At 50.3% G+C, this 19,376-nt stretch overlaps 1 protein-coding gene and 1 long non-coding RNA gene across 4 annotated transcripts in view; both read right to left on the bottom strand.

Annotated features, from left to right (window-relative positions):
- Nucleotides 1-19,376, bottom strand: part of Rcan2 (regulator of calcineurin 2) — a 176,637-nt gene that overhangs the window by 101,905 nt on the left and 55,356 nt on the right. The gene's annotated exons all lie outside the window — the stretch shown is intronic.
- Nucleotides 15,908-18,100, bottom strand: LOC111817689. Its single transcript, XR_002821826.1, has 3 exons — nucleotides 17,566-18,100; nucleotides 16,860-16,989; nucleotides 15,908-16,242 (listed from the first exon to the last, which is right to left on the bottom strand). It is a non-coding gene; the product is annotated as an uncharacterized LOC111817689 (long non-coding RNA).

Here is a 19,376-nt window from a genome sequence, read left to right as displayed (position 1 = left end):
TTTGAGAACAAGATAAGCAAGGAGAGATGGGGACCAACAGGTCACTGTCTTTAATCACAGAGGTGATTGCAGCACCAAGAGAAGGGAGAGGTTGTGGACAGTGAGACTCCCTCGTGCTGTGACAGCTGGGCCAGGGTAGACATTCCCACACAGCTTTGTCCAGTGGAAGCATCCACTGCAGGGTAGCAGAGAATCCCTGCTGCCCACAGGCCCAAGGTCAGTCCCAAGAGGGGGAAGAAAATGCTGAGCTAAACTGTACTCACCAAGTTTCTTTCTCCAGATTTACCCTGCTGCTGTGTCACTCCCAGTCCCCAGGAGGAAGTAGGGACAGGTCAAGAGAATTCCCCATCGATGACCAGTGTCATTCTCTCTGTCCCTTGTCCTGAGTGTCTGAAATACTTAAGTTGTTCTTATCCAGGGACATTTTAGAAGTGGAAGGACAGGTCTGCTGTTGGTGTCCACAGTTCCCCTGGAGACGGCTTTGGCCACTCTACCTTGGGTATCCTGAATTGGCTCCATGCCTCGGCTGTCACCCATAGGATCCTATATACTAAGTGAAAAACTCCAAGGCATTTGTAAATAGAAGTGCTGCAGGCCAGGTTGGGGCATCAGGTATGTCTGGCTGCAGATAGCAGACATCCAGCTGAAACCTCAAACAACACCCTCACTGGAAGCCTGGATGCCCACAGTCAGCTGATGGTTGACAAGGTAAAAAGGATTGTCTTAGTCCGAGCAGGCCAAGGTAGAGATGGAAAGGGCCCTGCTTCCTTGAGACACATGGATTGAATGCAGGAGCAGAGATACCCTAAAAAATAAATGGAGATCTCTTAAGAAGAAGAGGAGAGAGGGGGGTGGGCAGCCCACAAGATCCAACTGAGTTGTAAATGTGGTTCCTCCATTTATGATCACTGTTCCTGTGTAAAGTACTATTGGGTCTATCATCAGATCTGGTCTTGATTATTTAATCTCCTACACAGGGAACAGAGCACAGATGTTTGTAAACATGTGCTGAATAAAAACCAACATACTGAACAATCATGTGCATGGCCAAGTTCCCCATCCTGTTCTGAGCCAACTTTCAGGAACTGGATGGGAATTGTGCACAACCACGGGAAGAAGTCTTACTGGTGTACCCCACGATGCTGTTCCTGTTACCCTGAAAAAGCTCATGCTGGAGGCTAGCGCATGATTGTAATCAAGAAGATGCCCCGTCAATTTATCTTGCATATTGACATCTGAAAAACAAATGCAGGGCTGCGCCAGCCCTGCCCCCAAAGCCTGCTGAGACATTGATTGAGACTGGGCCTGGTAGTGTGCACCTATAATCCCAGCTCTTGGGGAGACTGAACACAGGCAGACCACTATGAGTCCAATCTACGTAGTGAGACCCTGTAGACCCTATCTTAAAACACACCAAAAAAAGAAAGAAAGAAAGAAAGAAAGAAAGAAAGAAAGAAAGAAAGAAAGAAAGAAAGAAGAAAAGAAAGGAAAAAGAAGATTCAGCATTTGATCCTGCCATACCTATAAGTGCAGGGCTAATTTTGGAGCAAAATCTGCCTTTGTCAGGCATTTGCCAGCTAGATCAATTCTACCAATCATCGACCATCAAAAGAATGACGAGGGTCCCTGCTGAGGTCCTATTGGTCCTGGTTGTTCCATATGTAAAATAAGGAAATAGCATTTGTCCAAGGATAAGTGTTCCGAGCTAACAGGAAAATAGAAACAAAACTTTGTCTCATCCTGAGAGCAGGTATTAGAGACCATGGAGGAAAGGGAAGACCATCTCAGAGATGGGGGTCCTGCCCTGCTCATGTTCCTGTGTGCAGAGGACCAGGGTCTACTCTGCCTGTTAGGGTCATCAGGGTCAGGAACGCAGCTCAGCCACAGGCTGTAGTGTGGTGGCTCTGGTTGCCCCAGACCTCACCGGCCTTTACAGCACAGGCTACAAAGATGGAGACTGAGATCAGCTCAGCCTGCAAGGTTGGGAAGGAAGAGACGAAGAGAACTAGTTTAGACCACAAGCTTTCTGGGAAGACCCGGGTTTAACCCCACATGCTGACGTCACTGGAGGCTGCACATTCCACTCTTTATCTACAACACAAGGATCATGACATCAACCTTACAACCTGCTGTAGGGTGAGGAGCACCCCGTGTCAGTGCATGAGCCCCGGATGGGGCAGTTGCCCCTCTAGCAACATCTGCTCCCTGGTGACCGTCCCAGCAGCTGCACATAGTAGGCACCGACTACATGTTCACTGACTGACTGGCTGATTTCCTGCAGCTGGGCTGCTATCCATTTTCTTGCTAATCATGGTGTCAGATGCTGCGACGTGCCTCTGAGAGGCAGTGGGTTCGGGGATTTGTTGACAAATAGTCAAAGCTTTTCCAGCGAGGGTAATGGGAGAGGGCTGGTGTGTGACTGAGGACAGCTCAGCACACTTTGCTCAGCATCCACACCCTGAACTGGAGGCAGCTGACGGACCTCAGGGGCACCAGGCCCGACACCCAGGCCCCTCCTCAGACACCCAGACTGCCGTTACCATCACACCACATGGCACCAGCTGGATGTAGGTCTGGTCTCCGAGACAGAAGTACAGAATAGGAAGGTAAATCACATGCACCAGGGAACAGAGGAACCTGTCGTGGTTCGGTAGTCTCAAAAGTCTGGAATATTTGTTTAGGATGTGCAGGACACTAGAAAAAAGGCCACATTCAGTGGTGCAGGTTGTACACCATGCAAACCTCAGTGGAGCTGGCTTCCTGAACCACAATTGTCCCAGAGATGGTGATCAGTGTTGCAGCGGCTTTGCTCAGCTTGGGGAATATGTAACCTTCCCCACCAGGAACAACATGCCCGGACAGAAGTATCCAAGGAACAGTGTTAACATAAATGTGGGGGAATATTCAGAAAAACCACTAAGTGATCTATTGTTTCTGAAAAATCACATAGCCCATACTTTTGGCTGTGAACACACCAGGCACACTAAGTCAAACTTTGAATAGAATAAGGGCCCATTCTGAAAAACAGACCTCCCATAGTGTTCTAGTCAGGTGGGCCAGTGGAAGCTTTTGTACGTTTTTAATTAATTGCTTGATAAATTGCAGGAGTGGATTGAACTCAGGACCTCTGCATTCAGCTACATTTCCATTTCCTTTTTTTCTTTTTCTTTCTTTCTTTTTCTTTTTTTTTTTTTGAGACAGATCCTCTATAGACTGCTGTGTTTCCCAGGCTGCACTTAAACTTGTCCTTCTGCCTCGGCCTCCCTGAGTATTAGGATTATAGGTGTGTGCACCACCACATAGGGCTAAGAAGCTTTTTTAGTACACTGTGGGTCTACTAGATCCAGGGATCTAGAAGACAGAAGGAGGGAAGATTACAGAGCCCAGTAAATAGGTCTCAAGAGAGAGGTACAGATGTTGATTCTGGGGAACAGGAGATTGCAGGCCACAAACAGGGGCACAAGGACCCTCCCTGCTACTAGGAACAGAGGCTACAGCTTGCAGCAAACCATCCTCTTCACAGAGACACCAATCTGCAAGCAGACACCTGTCCCGGGGTGTGGGGACCACATAGGAGGGGTCCAAGGTGGCTGCAAGGGGCTGTGACCTCTACAACTCTAGGAACAGAACCAAGATGCTACACTCCAGGTGATGAATTGGGAGATTTTTTAAAATGTTTCCTCCGTGTGCCTCATGTTAGCTGAATTGAATGTAATCCGGCTACGATACACGTTTCCTAAAGAACATGCTTGTGATGGTTTTGTACCGGCTCCAAGTAGCATTCTCATTTCAATGAAATGATGTTTGGGAGATTGGAACAGCTGTCTCCGGACTGAAGTCTGTCTCATTATTAGGTAAAAACACTAAGCTCTCCTCTCCCTGCTTATCCCATGCATCTCTCTGCCAAGTAGACAAACTAAAGCTTTCAGGGCAGTGGTCAGGAGGGTGAGGGGGTTTTGGAGGCGTCCTTCCTAACTGTGGCTAAGAGTCAGCAGAGAACCATGTCAGAGCTGGCCTGGGCTGCACCTGCACTGCTGTGCAGGGGCCTCCGGGCTCCTCTCCCTGCATCTCAGGATGTAGCAGAGTCACTGCAGCCCGAGACAGACGCCTCTGAAGATGCTTCCACAAACATTGCTCAGGGGCATAGATGCAGTCCAAGCACCATGAGTTTGTGGCTATCAAAATCCGGCTTTTTTTTTTTTTTTCAAAGCAAAGAACACAGTGCCTTCCTTAGGGACAACTACTATACCGTGCTTTGAAATCTGCAGCAAGAGATGTGTTTCAGATTCAGAGCTGCTCAGAATCTAAAAGGAAACGAACGCATCTGGCTGGAACCTTCCACCTCTCCCAGGAAGACCCGGCTTCCCTGCGGCTCCACACTGCAAACTGCAGGAGCAGTCGCAGCGCAGTGACGCTGCTGAGGGACAAAGGGAGACATAAATAGCCCCACCTCGGCTCAGGTCAGGCTTTGCTGCCTGCTCCAGTCTCCACCAAAAAAAACCAGTTGTTTTCAGGGCACTTCGGATTTCAGCACTGCAGCTGAAGGACTGATCGCCCGGCAAGGGTCCAGGGGCGCGAGGCTCCAGCCCTAGGCCCCCAGGCCAGCTGGATCAACACCACCTGACCAGCTTAGAAACCTGAGCTCTGCAGCCCTCTCCCGACTTCCCTAGTCAGAAACTCAGCCTGGGGCCCCAAAGTCTGTGCTGAACAAGCCCTCCACAAGGTTCTGCGACCCCCAAGGACCAGCGGGGGTTGGGGGCACGCAGAAATACCAGCTGGGAGAGACTGAGCCCTGGTTAACTAGGTCCAACTTCCAAGGACTTAATTTCCAGGTTACAAAATGGAAATTGGTTGTTCCTCCCCCTCCTGCTTAGTGGGACTGTCATGCAGGTGTAAAGAGATAATTTATGCAAACAGCTTCCTCAGTGGGGCATGAGCTCTGTGTCCATATGCTGCATATAACATGCCCATATTAATTCTGTATACATTATAGTGATGCATACATTTAATGTATGCGTTATTTTATACAAGAATAAAACAATGGCATTCTTAAACGGGACAAAAACTAATTAGCTGATCAACGCTTTGCAGCTAGAGAAAGTAAATAAATAAAAAATTCAAAATGGTACCACAATGCCTGGAAAAGTGACAAGGAAAATAAGCTCACAGCATTAAGCAGCGTGGGTTCCCATCTCAGGGAGACCCAGGGATGAGTTCTCCACTGGCTCACATTAAAACATGACAAAGACAACCAGGACAAACATGAAGGGTCATGCATGGGAGACCCCGTTTTTGTACTAGTCCCAGAGAGGATTTAAGATGACGTAGAAGGCAGACGATATGCTGTGTGGATTTCCACGCAGACACTCCAGAGAGGCTGAGGAGACGATGGGGAAGCCCTGGGACACAGTGGGGGTACCTGCATCCTCAGCCCAGTGCCATGAGGAGCCACCCAGGGATTCCAGGGGGCAGTGGTGTTCCCTGCAGGCTGGAAGCACCACATCGTCCCCAATCCTGATGACAGATTCTGGGGCCCGCGTGACGATGCTCGGTGAGTGGGGGAGCAGGGCAGGGGAGAGGAGCATGGCAGGAACTGTCTCTTTCTCACACCCCGGCAGGGGACTAAAGTACCACCCGAACCGTGTCTGGGGTGCGCAACCTCACAGTGATCCTGTGACACACAGTGGTTAGCCAGGCAAAGAAAGCCTCCGTTTCCTATCATGGCTATTAATATCATCATTTTCAAAGTTTCCCAGCAATGGCGCTGCTTCTCATGCTATGAAGGAATCCTTCTCTGGCCTTGACCTTGGCCGAGGCCACTGCTTCCTGGCCCTGCCTGGTCATCATAGGTCGCAGGTGACAGCACCCAGCTGTCCTCCCCAGGCCCTCTGGGCACCTCATGGCCCATCTGGCAAGGTTGAGCCATCTGGGGCTTTCTGCCTGGGGTCCACTGCCTGTAGGGTCACCACCAGCTGGCTTGTACACAGGTCACAGTTCCCACGACATCCACAGGCCAGGGCTCCTGAGATTCTAAAACGCTTCCCCTGACAAGTCCTGATTTCTACACTGGCCATAGAGGCCAGTGAGGCAGCTAAGAGTTGGGCTGGCTGGGTACACAATTGCCAGGTGAGGTGAGCTAGGCTTGCTTTTTGGATAATTCATCTAACTTCTGTAGGCTGGAAGTATCAGGTGAATTTTTTGTAAGTACCTAGAAACTACCTCAGTCAATACCTGACTCATGGAAAGAGCTCTCTGTAACAAGATGCCAACTACATTCTAGTGTAAGTACCGGGAGCTACATGGTGCTGTCTTAGATTTCTCAGGAGATCATGTCAGGACATCAATATTTCTCTTAATAGTGTAAAAATCATGATTCCCAGAGGATGGAAGACAATGTGATTGTGTTCCACTGAGCACACGCACACGTAATGGCCCGTGTGAAACCCCGCAGACCAAGCAGGCGGACTCCGGCATTCCCGTTTGCCCCCCATGGCTGCTCTCACAGCTGCATGGCTCAGGTACCCACCCACACCTGTCACGTCGTCTAAGCATCAGCAAAAAGGAGCACAGCTGGGAGCTACAGGGTCCTGATGGTACCTACTGCAGGTGGTCCAGCCAGCAGTGGTTCAGACAGCAGTGCAGGCTGTCCCTGTCCTGCCCTGAATGATGGTGACTAATCAATTATCTGAGCACTTTCTTCCCACCTCCTTGGATGCCAAAAGAAAGAGATGGCCAGTGGCGCTGGCTTTCCCAGACAGACAATTGCCCATGTTCCTGCTAGGAGCACAGTGCGGGTGTGAAATGGTGCTCTCTGCATCTTGCCCGCTTTCTTGACTTCCAATAGCAGAGAGACAGAGGCTGGACACTGTCACAGGGGACCAGGGCCAGAGTACAGTTCCTGCCCCCCAAATGATGCAAGGCTGCCAGCCCTGTGGAGATGGAACCAGCTCTTTAGGTCTCTGCCCTTCACCAACCCCATGGATGAACGAGACAGTGATGAATACCTGCGGGATCAATTAGAGGCTTGACAAGAAGGCTTCAATCTCTACCCATTTCGCTGTTATTTTCCCCCTCTCTGGAGGTGGCTCAGCCAAGCACAGTGATGTCCACCGCCCAAAGAGCCAGGTGCTGCCCTCCTCTCCTGTGACTCTATCTGTCAGAGTTGAAGAGACTAAGAGAGGTTAAGCATTTAATAAAATCATGAGTCCTGGGAGGTATTCCAGGGTCTATAAACTTCACAGAGATATACCAAGCTGCAAAAAGCCAAACCAAGATCATTTGTTACTATCTAAGGGATCTTTTTAAGCAATATTCATAAAAATAGATTCCTCTCTGCTGATTTATAAGAAAAGGAACTCTACCTTTCCCAGGGGTATCTGCAGGAGCAGAGTATATAAATTTTAATAATTCCATGTAGGGAAAGATAATGGTAAAGCGATTTCTCAAAGCCTTCATCCAGCCCCAGGGTCTTGCTGATTAACCTTCTTTCGATACAGTTGCATAAGCATATATGAAGGCCGTAACTACCAAGTTACATCGAGCAAGCACAGGAGGCTTCTATAATGATATCGGGAAGATTGTAACGCTGACTTTGCCCTTATGTTACTGCCTTTCAAACGCCTATTGATTTCTTCCTGAGCTCTGGACACCACTTAGCCAATACTAGCAGTGGTTACAGTCAGGCATCGCGTCACGGATTCTGCAGCATTATATCTTTAATGGGGACCCCACGGTATCCATGCCCATTCCCCACGGTCAGGACAGCAGAGGCTAAGACAGGAAGGTGTGGGTTGCAGCCACTCCAGTGCTAGATCCCTTTCCAAGATTACTGCCCCTGTCCTAGGCTTCTGCACAAACCCTTCGATCTCCCTCCACTAAGAACAGAGAGCATGTTTCAAGCTAGGAGCCAGGTTTCTCTTTTACTACTTTATCTCTCTTATGCTCTTTTTAGGTTATATTGAAGCGCATGGAATATTTTTGATCAAAGCTCTGAGAGAAGAATTCGTGTGCACAGGACACGAGGGGTTGCGTCTGGTGTGGACGGACCTGGATAAAGGTGGACCCGGGAGGCGGGGAAGGCACTGTTGTTCTACATCAGTGACACCATCAGTGTTTTTGCATATCAACCATCAGCTGAGTCAGCAAGACCTGCCCTTTCTGCCTTTGCCCAGTGTGGGTGGCAGCCTCTGTTCAACTAGGGTCCAGGCAGCAGAGGAAAGGTGGTGAGATCCTCTCCAGGGCTAATGCGTCTCCTCCAGGGACCCTCCCACCTCCTGCTGCTCCCCTCGCTGGAGAGCCATGAGCAGCACAGGTCAGCGTTAGGCGCTCAGTGCCCCCTACCTACACCAGGTCAGGCTCTGTGTTAGCGCCTGAACTATCTGAGGATAGCCCAGAGTAAGAGGACCAGCCCCCACCTCGGGCATATTCCCTGCGCTACGGCGCCACCTGGTGGCTGTAAGGCGTAAGGCAGGGCTGAGACAAGGCTACAGCTGCCCAGACTCAAATATTTGCAGAGAATCTGACACTGACGCTCCAGGCAAGAAGGCGACCCACAGAACAAGCCGGCAGGAAATGGGATATTTTCTCATTTTATGTAAAACTGTCTTGCAGCAGCAAATAGTCTTTGAGCAACTGGAAAGCACATTAGTGTTGGACCAGGGAAACAGCTCAGCGGTCTATATGCCTGGCCAGCAAGCACAAAGACCGGGCTTCGATCCCCAGTACCACACACTATGCTGGCCCCAGACCGAGCTGGCTACTGAAACCAGGCAGGGTGGCACGCGCCTGTAATCCCAGCACTGGGGAGGCTTAAACAGAAGGATCACTATGAGTCTAAGCTGCGTAGAGAGGCCCTTACCAAATAAATAAATAAACAAACAAATGAATGATTAAAATACATAGAACCTGGGCATGGTGGCGCAAGCTTGAGACCCCACTATTCTGGGAGGCTGAGGCAGGAGCATGCTAAGTTCAAATTCTTCCTGAGCTTCTTAGCAAGTTATTGAGACTCTCTCAAGATAAAACAACAGAAAAGGGTAGGGATATCCATACCTCATTACAAAGTTGCTGCGTTTAACTCTCAGCCTGGGAGAGGGGGGTACAGAGAATCTATTATTAGAATAAGCAAAATATGGTATAGATATGCAGTAAAATATCATTTAGCCTTTCAAAGGGAGGAAGTTCTGACACGGCCTCTAGCGTGGATGTGTCTTCAAGGCAGCCTGCTGAGGGGTATAAGCCGGGTGCAAGAGACGCATAGCGTATGATCCTGCTGACATCAGGGAGCTACAGTAGAGACAGGAGCCAGGGTGGGATTGGCCCAGGGCCAGGGGTAAAGGGATGGCGCACTACTGTACAGCAGGCGTCAAGTGTCAGTCTGGGATAATGAAAACACTCCGGTACCATGGAAACATTAGGACAGTAAACGTCACGTGTGCTTTCCCGTGAGGCGGGCAGCAGCTGGCAGCTGTGGCAGCATGCGCCTCTTCCGCCTCGTGGCCCTCCCCATTCACCCTGCAATGAGACCAGAGCGGGCTTCATGGAACAGGTCTTGGGCTACTACCTGGGCCAGGTGTCACCAGGGCTCTCTCCTGGAACCACCTCTCATTTTCTGGCTGAGTTTTTAATGTCTAGAAAGAGTCCAGCAGCTTGTGTGCTAGTGCCTGGTACAGTGTCTCCACTGCGAATTGTGCAGTCTGAGAAGACGGGGTTCCACACGTGGCTTGGAATCAGGTGACACACGGACGCTCCACACGCTGCCCCAGCCCTGCAGAGGCTTCAATTCCCACATGAGCCGGGATATCGCCCTCTTACCCAGCAAGCACCCCTCAGCCACACAGGCACCCCAGTTTTTTAAAGGGCAGAGTGACCTCTGAGTCTGGGGCACATCCTGAGCCACAGCACAGAGTTGGGTGAAGCTTAGTTACAGATTAGGGATTAGGAGATTTTAATCATCTTCCATTGGAAAACTCAACACCAGATTTTGGAAGGGATCTGGCCCAGGAGCAGGTTGAGTTCTGTATGTGGCATTGTGAGGAGACACGGCTGCTGTGGCTTCAAAAGTGCTTTAGTGTTTCCCCGGGAGGCTGTCAGCACTCGGCCCCCAGTGCAGTGGACATGAGGAGCTGGTAAAAGCCTTCAGAGGTGAGGTCTAGCGTGGCTGATGAGGTCATGGGAGGCACTAACACAGCTCCCCGGGGCTCTTCTGAGGGGCTGTGACAAGAACAAGGCTGCCTCCTTCCCTCTCTCTGGCTCGCTGCTGCCCTGTATGTGACCTCCCCTCTCTTGTGCTTTCCTGCCCTGCTGCCATCTGCCATTGGGTGACACAGCCAGGCCCTCACCAGAGACAGCCACGCTGTGTTTCGGCCTTCGAGCCTCCAAGCTAAGTCACTTCCCTGGTAAGTGAGCCTGGCTTGTGTATTTCATCCTAGTCATAGAAACAGCCTAAACCGTCACTTACCTGGAAGCTGTGTGGATGGCCAGTAGGGCCGCAAGGGCGTGGCCAACAGCCTCAGGGAGGGGAAGGGGTCTGCAGCACCTGCCCGAGGTGGCCTCAACTGCCTGCAAGACCCCAGGCCTGGGCTTACAAGTGCTGAGAGGCATCCCATACTCCTCTGGGGGCTCCCAATAACCACCTCATTGCAGGAGTCTAAGGTCCTGGGTCCAGTGAGCACTCCCAGCAGGAGGCAGCAGTCAGAGCTGTAGCCCACCCCTTGCATACACAGTAACAACCCAGCAAATAAAGAAGTCAGAGGGTTCACTAGAATCTTGCTCCCCCATGTGTCCTGTTGTTTGTTTAAAGAACTCTTAATGACTTCCTGGTGTTTACATAAGAAAGGTAAATAAGAATTCCATCTTATTTTACTTTTAGCTATTATTTACAAAGCATCTATTCTGCACTTTTCCTCAATTCTAACTCTCTTGACATTGGACATAGGTGGGGCCAAGGGTCAGAGATGTTAAGAGACTGCGGCGGGCCCGGGAGATGGCTCAGTGGAGTAAGCGCTTCCCTGGCAAGCACAAGGGCCTGAGTTCAATCCCCAGTTCCACAAAAAAAAAAAAAAAAAAAAAAAAATTAAAAAAAAAAGAGAGAGAGACTGCGGCAATGTCACCACAATGTCACCCACTCCTGAACCCACATCTTCCTGCCCCAAAGCCCACTGTTAGCAGCACGATTTTCCCTCATTCTTTTCAAATATCCCCGAGGGACCTTTCAGAACCTGTGTGTATGTGCTTCCCCTTGCTGGAGACTATGTTCTCCATGCAGGAGATGTCATCTGAGACTGGGCTTGGAGGAGAGGTGACAAAATGTGACAGTAGCACCACTGGGCCACGCTTTGCCCAGCTGCAGCTTGCTGCAGTAAAAGCAGAGCAGAGCTGACACCGTGTGCCATCTCCACTGTAGGCAGCGGAGACTGGGCTAGGCCCTCCCCCCAGAGAGTGTAAGGAGGACCGGATCTACAGCCTACGGTGGGCCCTGCGAAGGGAGGGCTTCTAATCGTGGGACACAGTGCCCTAGAGGTCGTGAAAGGGATCAGGGGTTCTGATCCCCGGGCCTGCCCCACGGAGCATGCTGAGGTGGTGACTGAGACTGGGCGTGGTGGCATGTGCCTGTAATCCCAGCTTTTGGGAGACTGTAAACAGGTGGATCACTACCTGTCTGATCTTGTAGTGAGACCCTAAACATCCTGTAGACCCTTCCCTAAAAAATACCAAAAAAAAAAAAAAAAAAAAAAAAAAAAAAAAAATGAGGTGGTCTGACTTGAGGACCTGATTGAGGAACTCAGGAGACTATGCTTGGTTGCTCTTGAAGGGGCTGCTCCAGAGCTCAGGGCCTGAGACGGCGCCGCAGGCCTCTCTGCGTTCATTTCCAATGCCTGTGCGCCCCCAGTGGCGAGTACAGCCCACCGCCTCAGGCACGCTCGCCCACGCAGCCATCAGAAGATGACATTCATTCCACTTAATTTTATACCTTTATTAGAAATTTCTAATTAACTTAGAACCAAGAGAGACAAGGAGACACCAAGGACCAACCTTGCCCCTTTTCTTCAGATTAACAATGACCCTCCATCGCAGATTTTTTTTTTTTCTCTAAGAAGAAACAATGAATATTCCAGAAAGTACTGCAAACTTACACGGAAGAAGAACACTTTCGATGATACTGGCAGGGACCTAGGAGTAGAAAAAGAGAATACAAGCCTCACTGCATTTTAAAAAATATTTAACCCTGGCAGAGAGAAGCCGCAGGAGGAATACAAGGCCTCGGGTTCCCAAAGACAAATTAAAGAAACAAAAACAGGGGCAACACTTTTAAAGAGCAGATTACATCCTGGAAATACGATGATAATTAGTCGGTACTTAAATCTATTAATTAGGCTAATTAAGCTGGGACTGTAGGCAGCTCTGGTGAAAGATTTCCTGCTAAGCCATTGCAACATAAAACTCCCCCCAGTTCTGTTCCCACGTTCAGCTCGCTCGGTACGTGCAGATTCCCTTATCGGGAGACCTGAAAGAAGTCATTCGTCTGGAGTCACAGCGCGAGTGTGATTCCTTTACAGGAGGGTTGGTTTGTTTGTTTAGTTAAACACAGCCACTGAGAGCCGAGGACCCTCTACAAATATGCGGTCCCCTGTGGGCCGGCGGTCCCCAGGGCAGGGGTGGCCAGGGGTGCCCACCAAATGCTCTGGTGATCTTTCTGCTCCCCGTAAAGCGTGCGGACGCGGCCTGGGAAACTAGAGCTCTGTGTCCAGAGCACAGCACCGAACCACTGCTGTTCACCCAGCTGGGCCGACCGAGCCCTGGCCGACTGAGAGGGCAGGGGAGAGGTGCCACCCGACGTCGCTGGTGGGGTGGCGCTGCTATCGAGCCAACACGGCGACCTCGCGTCCCTAGCCACCGGCTGGCTGCGAGCCCAAGGCCAGGGTGCTGCACCTGGTTCTGGGGGTGAGCTTTTAGGTGCTCCACATTTAGAGAGCTTAAGAGGGACAAGGGAGTGGAAGCAAGGCGGGGCCCCTAACACGTGGACTAGGGGTTAAAAAGACAGCCAAGCAGGTCCTCCTGCCAGCAGGTGGCACCAAGATTCAAACTGCAACTGGCTGGGTGCTTTTTTTTTTTTTTTTTTTTTTTTTCCCAAACAGATGAACCAATAAGGGAGGGCAGGGCCCTGTCCCCGAGGTCACGACAGATGAACCCTTTGAGGACAGAGCAGTGGTCTCGTGCTTTAAGAGCGAATGTTATTGCCTGTGACTATCTTGGGAGAGCTGTTATTTATTTACTCATTTTTATTTTTTGTATTTAGTATAGGGTCTCACTACACAGATCAGACTTGTGGTGATCCTCCAGTTTTCAGCCTCCCAAGTGCTGGAATTACAGGTGCGCGCCACCACGTCCAGTCTCAGTCTCAGTCTCAGTCTCAGTGCACCCTGTGGGGGGGGGGGCGCCAGGGATCAACCCCGGCCGCTGCGCTGTGCCTAAGCAGCTGAGTTAGTCCGCTGAGCTATCTGCCGGCCCAAGAACTGTTATTCAAAGAACTGAGGCCATAGGGTTGTGAGGCAGGGTGCAGAGACATTAAGGTGAGGGTGACAGGAGGCCTTTGGCGTGGACAGTGTAGGGCAGTGATAACCCCAGGAATCGATTTCTGAGGTCAAAGGACGGAATCCAATTGTCAGCGGAAGGAAGAGAGTCAGGAGTGGAAGGATCTAATGCTATATTTTTTATTCTAAGAGACTTAACATAGTTTAAAGTTTTTTAAAATATAAAAATAAAGTAGGGCTGGCCAGATAGCTCAGAGGACTAAAGCACCTGTTTTGGAAGAGCGCAGAGGCCGAGGTTCAATCTCCAGTGTGCTGTGCCGGCCCTGCCACAGGGGCACACTGAGACCGCGATTGAGACTGGGCGTGGTGGCACCTGGGAGGCTGAAAACAGGAGAATCACTATGAGTCCGAGCTATGTAGTGAGACCCTGTACACCCTGTAGACCCTGTCCTAAATTCATTTAAAAAATGTATTATTACTGTACATTATTTGGGAAAGAATTTTTTAAGGACAAAATTTAAATTACCTCTCACATTACTATATAAAATAGCAACGGTTAATGATTTGCTACATCTTACAATAACTTTTTCTGTGGTTATTATTTTTAGAACTGAGAATATGTAAGACATACAGTTTTCTATCTTTTTGCAAAAAGGTCAATGATTTACCATTGCATGCATAGGCGTGCATAGTCCTCTTAAAACCACCCTCATGTTGTGAGACTTGCTATTTTCAGTGTGATGCATGATATTTGCTCCTAATTTTTTACTCTTCCCCTAAGACTGTGTGCATAAGACAGGGAACTGCTGCTTCAGAATCCAGGAGAATTTAATGGCTTTTGCTGTAGCATCCAATGGGCTTTCAGAAAGATTAAAATCACAGCCTTCCCAGCCAGGCTTCACTGCTGTGCTCCACTGTTCAGTATTAGCTTCATTCCCATCACTGATTTGAGAGAAAAAAATCGTATCTCTCTGTTGTTTTGATTTTCATAACGTATGCACAAGGGCTCCCGCGTGCATTTCTTGTTTAAAAGCTGTGACTTATTTTTAAGCCTCCTGTTCAAAAGAAGCAATACTGAAGAACACACTGATGAAGAAAGATTATGAAACTGGACTCAGGTTAAGTTCTAGAAACCTGACAGAGGGGTTTAGTCTGGACAAAGTGGAAGAGGCTGCTCATTTAGGATAACCAGAAGTCACGGGAGAAATCCTTCTCCCATCTCAGTGAACCCTTTGAGTCACCTCCTGAAGCCCCAGTTGCCCACACAATTACAGGGGCTCTGGTAAAGCACCAACATGCTAATTTCCCCTGATTCCTCAGATCCATCTCATTGACTTAATCTAACATGTTAGACTTCACCCAAAGGAGAGTGTATATTGGACAAAGAGGCTGAAACTCTTTCCTAAGCATTTCTACTAAAGGTTGAGCAGTACAGGAGTGAGCACACGACTTGCATACCCCACAGTGCCTGGTGATTGACATAAACAATGAATCTCCCTGGCAACACATTGCTTAAAAAAAAAAAAAAAAAAAACACCAAATCCTTGCAGCCATTTTGCTGAGGAGAAAACTGAGGTTCCTATTTTGCTGGGCCAGGAGCCACCTTGCTATTAAATAAAAGACGACCTTGAATCCAGCTCTCTGGTGCCACTGCCACTGCCCCCTCACACCACATGCACCCTTAGCCTGTGTCATTTCCCTTTGATAATCTGTGAGACGATCTGCTATCGTCCTTATTTGATCTTAAGGAGAGCGAAGTCATGACAATACAGTAATGAGACATTGTCTCAGCAGAAGACTTTCACACCTTCACGGACTGACGCCTGCGATGATGAGACCAGGGGAAAAGAAGCCGAACTCTTCAAGCAATGCTTCCGATCACCACTCTTGCCAGTCATCCCAATTCCCTTCCTTCCCCAGCCCCCTAATCACGAATTCTCTCCCTTCCCCACCTTCTAGAAGTAAGCTCGCCCCACCTCCCCTATTCCTTACCAAACTCGGATCCCACGTCCCACCCTGCAGCCAGCACCCCGCGACTCCCTCAGTCTTTCTCCACCACCCTACCTGACCAGCTCAGTGGCCCCTGACCCCCTGAATCACCCTGACTCTATGATGGGACGGTTCCCCCTGTTCAGAAGTGACTATTCAGTGTCAGAGAATTTTACAAGCTGGTTGTTAACATTATCTTTCCTAAAACTTAAATTGTATACACTTTTGAGTAAATAAAACAGAAGGGCCCTCACTTTCTGACTCCCTGCACTATTGGGGAGTTCGCGCCGCCTGCTGGCACCAGGTGGAAATGCACCCTCAAGACGCGCTGCTGCCGCTGTCTTCTAGATACCTACCAGGCAGAGGCGCCTCGTTGATTGCTCTAAACTAGCCGTGATGGGGCCTTCGCACTGTGAAATCCACGATGTATACTGAACCAAGGTGATTCCCAGCTGCTCAGCGGGGCGCAGCAGGTCACCAGGCGAGGCTCAACAATGCGACTCAGGAGGGAGGATGCGAGAGACGCAGGTTCAGAAGGCCTCGCTGCCCATCTTCAGGGCCGAGGGCCCTCCTGCCCACACCACCCCGGGGACACGCAGAGCGCCTGAGTTGAAGTCCTTCTCCGTCTCAAACAACCCAGTGCCCCTGAGGAAGCTTGCTCTAGTGAGGAGGCTCTGCTTCTGAGGCCGGGACCAATCTCCAAGTTCATGTTCAAGATTCCCTAAAAAAGAAATTTTTCCAAGTAGTTTATTTAATCTCACTTCCATACGTGCTTCTATTTTAGACGCATAACGAAATTGCACAAGAGTGCTTTCTCCTCTGGACATCACAGCTTACTGACCCGGGCCACCCACTCTGCTCTTAGCAGAGGCTGCAGGGCCACAGGGCCAGCAGGGGGCAGCACGGAGCTGGGAAGAACCCGACTCGGGCCACCAGGCTGAGAGCACAGCCACTAAGCAGAGGATCTTCCTGAAGACCCCTCTACTTCTCCACATCCACCGCGCAAAACTGCCTTTTCAAATGCCAGACTGACTACATTCTACGCTTCCATAAAACAACCACAAAATAACTTCATGCAAATGGCCCCATGCCAGACAAGCGCAGCAAGTATTATGGTATCGCCAGGTTCCAAAATTCCAGCTTTTCCTATAACTGCCCAAGTTAAGAAAGACAGTTAAAAACTACCACTTAGGGAGTAAGTGGAGGGCAGGGTGCCGTGCCCATGGGTGCTCGGGTTCCTAAGGGAAAGCGCTTCACAGGGGTGGTTCTGGGTGGGCAGCATGAGCATTAGGACTTAGGGGAACCCGGAGGCCTCAGCTACAGGGCCAGGGCTTTGACCTCAATTCTGTAGCAGCTGGGGAAGGCATGGAAGAGCTGGACCAGCGGGTGGAATTCTGGGAAACGGCTCTTCTTGTCGTGTGATGCACTTCCAATGTTTTCTTCTGACCACGCCCACTTTCACAGGCACCTGAAGAGACGCAGATAGGAGCAGGGAACAATTACACCATATAATGGCTACTGAGCATCATTTGTGACCCAGGATTGTGACAGGCACGGAGGGCACCGAGGTTAGCATGATGCCAGCCCTGGGCTCCAGGGGTCCTCAGACCACAGCAGTGTAAATTGAGGGAGTATTCAGAAGGCAGGGTATTCACTGCCCAGGGTTAGTTTCATAATGAAAAGAAATATACAAACCGAAAAAAGCCCTTCATGAAACATCTAGGCATGGAGCACATTTGCCACTATTTCTAAATAGGTGAGAGTCAAGGTTGAGCTGCATTCAAGAAAAACCAGTTGTGGAGGGTGCACAAAACTGATCCATCAGGTGGAGGGCGGGAACTTCTGCAACTGAGGTAAGGAGGAGCCGGAGGGGAAGCCAGAGGACAGTGAGTAATGGTACCCCAGGACGCAGGATGTGACAATAAGGGCAGCAGGGTGACAGAGTAGAAAGAGGCAAATGCCTTAAATGCATTCCTTAGTGACTGCAGAGACAGTGAAGCGAGGCAGCCAGGCGGGCAAAGCAGAGGAAAAGATGGAAACCCACCTCCGAGGCCCTTTCTTCCAGGAAGCCTTTCCTACTTAGCTTCTGCGAGTGACTCTCCCACCTTCCAAATGCAATTCCTTTAACACTGTGCACAGCGCTGGCGAGCTCCCACTCTGTACTAATCACGTCAGTCAGACGCCAGTGGAAGTCTCAAGGCAGAGTGGCACTCACCTGCTTCTCCTTCACGCCGGCCACAGGAGCTCAGAAATGGCTAGGAGGTGACAGAGCGGAGGAGCAGATGAAAATCACCCTCAGCACTGAAATTCAAGATTCTGTGTCCTCCGCTCGGCGGGGACCAGAAGCTGGTGAACACCCTGGGCCTGGCAGAGTGCGATCCACAGAGGGGTGAGAGGTAGGGCAGGGCCTGGGGCAGAGTCTCCGGGAGTGAAAGAAAATCAGAAGAATCAATTGCTTTCAAAGGCAGGCTTATTGGAAGGCTTTCAGGTGTATTCCACTAAAATTAAAATGCAAGAGCAGCGAACAAATGCACTCAATTCAGTGGTGAGGCCGAGGCTGCAGGGACAGGTGCCACACGAGGGCGCCAGGTGCCAAGGTTGGGCTGGGAGTGCACCTTGGGGACAGAGTGGTGGAAGATGCTGGAGGGCTTAGGATGCTAATTTTAAAGCATGATGAACAACAGGAATGTCAGTGTGGCCCACTTGCAAGAGGTGACAGGTGACAATGACATAGGAAGCTGTCAAGGGTGCAGGGGACAACGACTGCGTTGAGATAAACAGCTCTTGTGAAGCCCGCAGTACTCTGTAGTTGCCCTTCAGAGCTGTCGGGCCAGGGCACCCAGGTGGCCTCTGTCCCTGGGGCGTCCAGATGTGCTGGTTGGGACATCCAGGCCTTGTGGGAAGGGTGTGTCCAGACATGGGTGCTCACCCATCTGGATTCCTAACTTCAGTCCAGAAAGTCATCACACTTTCCCCTAGTTTAGGTGAATTCCCAGAAACCTAACAAGAGGCTTTTTCAGATCATTTAACCTGCCTTCTTCTTCCAAAGGAGGAGCCAGGCATCCAAAGAGGCTGAGTGGCTGTCTTAGGTCACACTGCTGGGTTACAGGGGACCAAAGAACAAGACCAAACTAGTGTCCAGGCCATGAGTCCTGAGGTCTTCAAATGTTGTGGTTGGTGGGGCAAAGAAAAAGGCAGGGAAGGAGGAGGAAGCAAGGAAACCAGACCTTCTCTCCCACCGCCCAACTGACCCCCTTCTGTTTCCTGGGCCATATGAGCACCCACAGCTAAAGGAGCAGCCTGACTCCTGCTTGACGGAATCAACATGTGGGATTCCTCTCTTTTATCCATTGTTTGGCGTGTTCTCACCAGCTTGAACCACCAGTGGTACAAGCATGACAGTCCCATCCAGCTGCAGGGACAGTCCCATTGGGTGGTACAACCCTCTTAACAGGATGGGCTCACCTGTGCAGGCCTGCTGTGGAAGTCTCAATCCTCTGTGTACAAACTGTAGGGGCCAGGTTATTCCATTGCTTTTACTGTGTTTGAATCACTGTTTAAAGTCCTGTTGTCAGGCCAGGGAGATAGTTCAGTGGTCTAAGCACCCGCCTGGCAAGCACAAGGACCCAGGTTTGATCCCAGGTACTGCATGCTATGCCAGCCTGGAACACTGAGTGTGCTGTGCTAGGCACTGAAACCGGGCCTGGTGATGCACGCACTGGGGAGCCTGAGACAGGACGATCACTGAGTCCGAGCTGCGAAGTGGTTTTGGAGACTGGGCTTCTCCAGTTACTAACCCAGGTGGGCTTTGATCATGTGGTATGTCCGACGCTGAGGGGTTCCTAGATCTCAACC

The sequence above is a fragment of the Octodon degus genome, unplaced genomic scaffold, assembly GCF_000260255.1.
Source record: "Octodon degus isolate 3935 unplaced genomic scaffold, OctDeg1.0 scaffold00005, whole genome shotgun sequence".
Lineage (NCBI taxonomy): Eukaryota > Metazoa > Chordata > Mammalia > Rodentia > Octodontidae > Octodon > Octodon degus.
Note: the sequence above shows the minus strand (reverse complement) of the source record. Positions and strands in the feature narration are given on the sequence as shown.